The sequence below is a fragment of the Amphiura filiformis genome, chromosome 12 (genome assembly GCF_039555335.1).
Source record: "Amphiura filiformis chromosome 12, Afil_fr2py, whole genome shotgun sequence".
Taxonomy (NCBI): domain Eukaryota; kingdom Metazoa; phylum Echinodermata; class Ophiuroidea; order Amphilepidida; family Amphiuridae; genus Amphiura; species Amphiura filiformis.
Window position 1 is genome coordinate 44481337 of NC_092639.1, and position 7688 is coordinate 44489024.

Consider the following 7688-nt stretch of genomic DNA (forward strand, 5'->3'; position numbering starts at 1 on the left):
TTGTTGCTAGCGACGAGTCCCTACTTAATAAAGGAATTGTATAAACCAAATATTAATAACTTTAACACATTCATATGGTAGTAAAATATATACTATTTGATATTATAATATTTGATTCCTTTCTGTGTCGTAAAAAATCGGTTACTGTGTTTTGCCTCTGTTTCTGTGAACATTAGATAACAGCTAGCTATCGTCACCTTTACTATGGTAGATGTCATCAAATGACCTATATTTTTCTGTACATTTTGCTTGCTTTGTCATAAATTTCTTTTTCTATTTTCAGTTTTGTACACTGCTTTTTCATCAGTTGTCATTTATTTCCTCCATTTTGTTTTATATATTGGTTTTGTCATGCATGAACTATTCAAATTTCATAAATGAAGATTGTGCTTACGTTTAATGCAGTAGTTATGTGGATGGTAAATTTTACAATAGCCAAATGTTAGTAGCTGGTGCTATGAAATGGAACATCTAGTAGTCTCTTTTAGCTGATCTTAATTATCCTTGGCGGATGATACATTTTTTGGCGTAATCTAGTCAAAAATAGTTGAGGTTTACATATGTGTAAAACACGTTGAACTTGTAAATTAATCCACAGCTCAAATTTATAGTTGAAAATATGGAAAGCCTTCCACAGAATTGTTGGTAATGCAATTTGCTCTCCAAAGTGAACTTGTTGCGATGCAACTGTTAATATGAGGTGCAAAATTGCAGTGCATTCATCTTATTCTGTTGTACTTCATTTTCCTATTAAAAATACTGCAATCCAGCATCAATTATGGAGTGCAAATATGTAACACAAGTTAAACAAGTGAGGCGTGATTACACAGTCCAGTGTGATGGAGTTATGTACTCAATTTACTTACAAAAATTGAATGTTAGCAGGAATTATTACAGGGAAACTAAACTTGCATCAAACCTGGGTGACAATCTTCATTTTGTCAAGTGCATGTTCATTTTGTTCAACAACTACTTCTAATTTGAGATGTCTAAAATTTCTTGTGTTTTAAACTGCCAATCTTTTCTGCTTTGCTTTTTTATCTCCCTGCTTTTTTGAACAGAACCAATTATCCAGCACTAAGACGAGACAGCAGCGGTCTACAAAACCGAGCCACTATTTCCGCCACATCGCTATCAAAGAGGTAGTCATGGCAACTGATGATGATGATAGAGCTAGTAGCATCGTCCTGCCCGGCCTGTCTGCCAGTTTGTTGCAACTAGCATGCAGCAAGTGTTGCATCGTGATAAACTCTTGTGCCGCTTCACTTAAATATCTGCACTTGATGTCACCGCAGAAATGATGCTGTCCAACCCATTTGACTGACTGCAAGATGATCATCATTATCAAAGGCTTGTTTGAAATCAGTCGGGTTGGAACAGCTTATTCTGCTCGTGATGTATGCAAGTGAACAAGGTTGTGACAGGTTTACAGTGGACTTAGAGAAGTTTAAAGTGGACTTGTGATGGATTTAAAGTGGACTTGTGACAGGTTTAAAGTGGACTTGTTCGCATAAATTTTGAAAATGATTGCATAGATGAGATATATACTTGTCTACTACGAAAATAGTGTCTTCAAATTAAATCCAATTTACAAATCAATGTAGTTAGAAATTACAATCATCAAGTCCAAGGCCATCTCTGTCAAAACCTTGCGTCACACACATTCACACAACGCCCACACATGCATCAGTCGCTGATTGGTGCGAGCTCTATCAATCTGTAATCAAGTTGTTTATATCTCATATATGTGTTGTGAACAGACCGCACTACCTGAAAAGATATTCCGGAACCAAGTCCACCGTGGCTGCAGCATCCAGGGTAATAGAAGGCAACAGAGGCTCTACATTACCATTCTGAATATCAAATGCGTGTTATACATCATATTAATCACACACACTTTTGAGTGTTAGTAGTTTAGTTCAGGTATGCAGATTAACGATTTCTTGGTGCACGCTCTCTCTCTCTCGCTCATTATTACAGACTCACATAGTCTTCTGTATATAACCTAGTAGTATTAACAATGCATAAAATGGTACCTATAAAACTGTTGCATTAAAAGAAGTATTAGCTTATCAAATCAACCAATTATCAGAAAATGATACCACTGACATGAGGAAGAATATGTAAATTTCGGTCACAGGTTTAGGAATGAATTATATGTGAGCTTGTGATGGTCCTTTTGTGTGCTAATAGTACTGTCAGTAGCTACATGTAAGCTAAGCAATACATGGTTGAGGGAAAATACAAGTTAAAACATTAATATGTTTTGATGGATCCAAATGTGTGAAAATATTGGATCCAAAACATAATAATGATAACATTGGATGCTTTACGCCCAGTATTTATTGGTCTCGCTATGAGTTTGAAAATATTGGACGAGACATATAGCTCGACCAGTAAATATGGGCTCAATCGATCCAATTTTATATCAAAATAGAAGTCTTGTTAAATGCAGATTAAGTTGTTTTTTATGTGTACAAATCAGCTCATTTTCTCATATTTGCTATTATTGATTCTGCTTTTTGTGTACGATACACCTGTCTGTACCAAGAAATTGTTTTTTTCTGCTGCCTGTAAATGGGAATTTTGATGAATGAAAATAATGTCAATAAGAAGAATAGATGTAGAGCCTCTGTTCATACTCATCCAGTCTTCTGCACTACGCATTGTGGCCTTGACATTGCTATGTGTTGTCGGTAAATGATGCTATTATAACAGATGATTTTAAATATGTACATGTATAAGTTATTATGAATTCATAATTTAAGGTGCCGGAGCTTGATGCTGTCTAATAGAATCAAAAATCTTTTTTGCGCAAGAAGGTTGTTGCATATTGCAAACTGCTCTGTCGCAAGTTGTGTTATTACAAGAACTCAAATGTGTGGCAAGAAGTAAGTAAGTTAAACTTACAGGTATGGACTGACATAATACAGTATTCTAAAGGTTACTTACTTCCATGAACACATTAGAGGCTAGTTTGTGTGAATGTGGAATTGATTCTGAGGAATGTCTTGATACTGAAATCAATTTTGCTATTCTCAATAGAGGTTGTGCGTGAAATTATTGATTGGCTCAAAACAAAAGATTTGAACCGATGTCCTTCACCGTAATCATGGCGCAGTGCAGTACATTCAATCAAATGTTGTCATCAACTTATTTGATCATAGTGCATTTTTGATGTGTCCAGTAGATTGCAAGCATTGTTGAATGCACATGAGTAGTCCGCCATATTTACGGAATGATATATGTCATATGCACAATCTCTATACATTAATACTTACCCGGAGAGAGAAAAACAAATCTTATAATGATTATTTCCATTGTTATGTCACCCTAAGACTATCAATTTCTTGATTTTTTTTACACAATAGCAATTGCAACGATCTTCTTGTATAAATTTAACAAAATTCAAATCAATTTAATAAATCGAGATATCATAAGTCACTGCAAAGGAATGTTGTTTAAAAATTGCTTGTCTAAATAGAACATGCACAAATTATAACATGGACTATTCCAATTAAAATCCACACCCCTTGTGGAAGGTTATGCCATCTTAATTCCAGTTGCACCTTAATGTTCAATCCAGCTGAAAATGTTTGTGGGTTATGTTACATTCCAGTTGAAAACTTAAAATTGATAAAATCCGGTTGAATTTTGCAAAATTTGACAATATTGTTTGGAATTCCAAAATATTCCACACCTTTCTGCTTTTTATGGAAGAAAATGGCTGGATCTAGAATGATTTGGCTGTTAAATTTTGATGGATTTCCAAAATGTTCTCAGGGGTATGGTTTTCAAATGGAATAGCCTAATTATCAGAGCAGAGATTTGAGGGGCCAATATGTTGGACTCAAAGAGAGGAATGTCTACTTTTGAATTTGAGTTCTCTATTTGCAAATGTCATTCACCAAGCAAGGAAGGTCCATCTTACAAATAAATACTGAGACTGATTCATGACAGCTGTGGTATGTACAAGGCTATTTGGCAATTGGGTCCTTGCAGCAAGTACAGGTCACAGGTCAAATTAATTGTTTAATCGAGGTCCAAAATTCTGTTATTATTTTTTCACAATATAGCGGCTTATGCTGTGAACTAACATGGGACTAATATTGGGGTATTGCAGATGAAATACATACACCCCTGTGGAAGACAAAACCTTAATCTTCCACACAGGGAGTGTGAACTTCAAATGGGTTTACCTGAGTGGGCGACTCCAATTTGAAAGTTACACCCCCTGGGTTGGAGATTAAGGTCATATCTTCCATAGGGGTGTATGGATTTCAACTGGAATAGCCCATTGGTTGTAGCATAATATTCATAAATAAGACCGAGTTGGCTTGCTTTGCTATTCAACATACTGCTTAAATTGGTTGGTTAAGGTTGCTTTATAATGTGGAAGCATTAATTTTCGGGCATATCCAGGGAGTGCGGCCCAGGTGCACCTTGAGCGAGCTCTAGGTGGTGGTGTTTGAATGAATAATGATTGATACAAAAGAAGGTCAGGGCGGACTTATCATACAACCCACATCGATGCCTGTTGAGATGTACAAGATGACGCTTCCAATAATGACAAGATAAGCTCCTCTGCAGTGTGGATACCATCTGTTTTAATTTGGCACAAAATGTGTTCCCATTAGCTGCCAGATAAATGATTTGAAGATCTTTAGACTGCTGAACTGTACAAAAGACACAATAGCTATGGATATATGTCTTTGTGCCGCTGAGCCCTGAGGAATATGCATGCAATCTTTCATAGCCAGCTGATGGAGGTGGGTCTTTGTCGTGCTGAGACACAATGGATGGTTAAACTGAGATTCTCTCAAAATATTCGAAGCAGCATTTTGATATCAGCATTTTGAAGCAAGTTGCTGATCCAGTATCGGGTAACTTGTTTAAAGTGGGTTCAAGCTTTAGTGATGCATAAGAGGACAAGTGATAGATGGAAGGGGATGCACTAACAACTTCAATAATGGGGAACCCTGGCTTGAGGTCCTCTCCATTTGTGGGGCTCAAGTGGTGGTAGAATCAAATGGGGGACCCTGGCCAATGGTCTGCCCCATTAAACACACTGGACCTCAGTGGTGGTAGAATCAGCAAGCAATTTTTCATTATTTACGCATACTTGTGTACATCTATGCATCTCAGCAGAGTGGTGTGTGGTATGCTTGGGTTGTGATTCCCACATTTTGGTTATTCCAGTTGAAATCCATACACCCCCGGTTGGGCATATACACCCGTTCAGCATGTACAACTGTTTTGGGGTCTATATACCCGTTTTGCCAGACTGACTGTGTGAGAATCAATTTGATCCCAATCGGAGGATATGTATGAAAATCATTTTGCAAAAAAAGAATCTTTGCAAGAATCATTTTGCAGATTCTCTCAGAATTTTTAACTTTGGCGTTCCTATGCATGGCATGAAGGAGCTGTTGTTATAATAATACTATAGGTAAAATAAGTAATTCTTGACCAAGCTGGAACACTCGGAACGCTAGAGGCTCCACAATAAACACACGCACATAGCATGATACAGTAGAAAGCATGCACGCGCCTATACATTGCGTACACGCTTAGTACGCTACATGGACGCAACAGGTATGTTTGAGCTTGGCCAAGAATTACTTATTTTACCTAATAGGTGCAGGTTACAACATACATGATGTTATTGGATTTAAAAAGTAATATAATATTTACAATTAAACAAAACATTTGGAAAATAATCACCTTTGACATTTGACCTGGTACTTGCTGCAGACATACTATAAATATTTCCATCACAAAATTTAATGTATTCAACAGAAACTCATTCCATAAATTATACAAAAAGTTCAACTCTGGAACTGTCCGCTGGATGAAAGGTTGGATTGATGCTTATCAAAGTTTTTATCGCTGATTTTTGATGTTATTTGCTGCTTACCAAATGAGATATTGTAGATATTATACAAACAAATTTAGATACGGGATATATATATAATATGCTGATGATGGAACCATTTTATCTTTAAAAAGTGGTTCTGATTATAATTTTTATATTAGTATTATTATGCAACCAAGTACTACTACTTTTGGGGGGCTTGCTTGGGCTAGTTGCAACCTGATGATTGAATTCTATCGTTTTCTTGAAATTAAGAAATCTATATAATCTGATCAAATAATTGAAACGGCAGCCTTGGGAATTTTTAGTCAAATGCAGTATCATTGTGACTTGGTTTGAATGGAAGTTTTTAAACTGAAATTTTTGACAAGTCATGGCATTTAATAGTCTTGTAAAGACATTTTGTTTGTTTGTATTACAGATTAATAAATAAACAGATCTATTTCCGTGCTTGTGCCCTTTAAGCGTACTCGAATTCAACTTACGCCGGTACAGCGTTCAGACCTGGCGACATTGCGCGAAGTTTCTTTTGGGTACGCTCGCGTTATTTGCGCTATTTTTGAGTTTGCTTACGCGGTACCTGACTTAGTGTTGATCCCCATGGGCAACATAGGGATAGACAGATCCAATATTTTTTATGTAGAGGATGCTGGTAACTTAATTTTATATAGCAAAAATTAAGTCACTGTCATGACAACTATTCTAAAATGAACGAAACTTATTTGTAACTTCAGTTGCATGTACCGCGATCGTATGAGCACATTACGCACTAGGACTAAATAGTGTGCTACATGCACGCCTCTCGAGAAGCGTATTCCGCAACAACAAAGCCACTTTTGTGTATCGTGTCAGTCATAGAGGACACCCAGGAACCAATCAAATTTAGCGATTACAAACTAAACCACACACATGACGAATTGTTTATAGTTAACCGTTTTTTTCGTTTTTTATGCAAAAAATCACAGTAATCTATCTTTGTTAAAAACTTACCTATTACAAGGAAGACCCTTTGGTATTCAGAAGGGAAGATATGAATTTGAATCGGGTTGCAACTAGTCCATTAATTATGTAGATTAGTGGGCCCATCTTTTGTATTTGATATTCATATTAGTGTGTGTAATTGATGTAAATAATTGAAATAGCGCTAATTAGTAATCTGGCAGTACTTGTAGGTAATGAATGAGGGTGGATCTAAGAGAAGAAATTGGGCTCTTCCCAGTAACCATTGCAACAGGTTACATCAGCTCACCTCAGTAATTTAACTCTCTCCAAGCGGGTGTCGACTGCAGATGACAAATTTCAATTTTTTTTTTCAAACAAATTCAAAAATGTCAGAATGGTGCATTTTCATGACCATATTTGGAATCGGTATGAAAAATGCATTAAAATGAGTACAAACAAGCCTGGTATTGGTTCAGTGGTTCTTAAGATGGCTCTTGAAATATCTCAAAACTTCCGACTTTTCATGTTGAAGCCAATATTGCTAGCATGCAGAGCATTAAATCAAATTGGCCTCATATTCCTTTATACATGGTTCCCTTGAAACATACCTGGGTCGAAATTGAAAAAATTTTCCAAAAAATAAATTTGTGCAAGATCTGGATATTCACTTCTTTAATATTATTATTTTCACCACTGATTCATACATTATATTATGTAGTGGAAATGTGCTATTCCAGTTGAAATCCATAACCCCTTATGGAAGGCATGACGTTAATCTACCACAAAGAGTATATATTTGAAATGGAGTCGCACCCATTCAGGTAATCCCATTTGAAATATACGAATGTGACTTTGAAAGTTCAAAAAAGTA

The 7688-nt window shown here is 36.2% G+C and overlaps 1 protein-coding gene across 1 annotated transcript in view; it reads left to right on the forward strand.

Annotated features, from left to right (window-relative positions):
• LOC140166832 (rho-associated protein kinase 2-like) overlaps positions 1-7312 on the forward strand; it is an 80670-nt gene extending 73358 nt beyond the window's left edge. The window contains 1 exon segment of the mRNA XM_072190321.1: positions 1062-7312. The gene's annotated coding sequence lies outside the window, so the exon portion shown is untranslated.
• Positions 7313-7688: the final 376 nt, after the last annotated feature.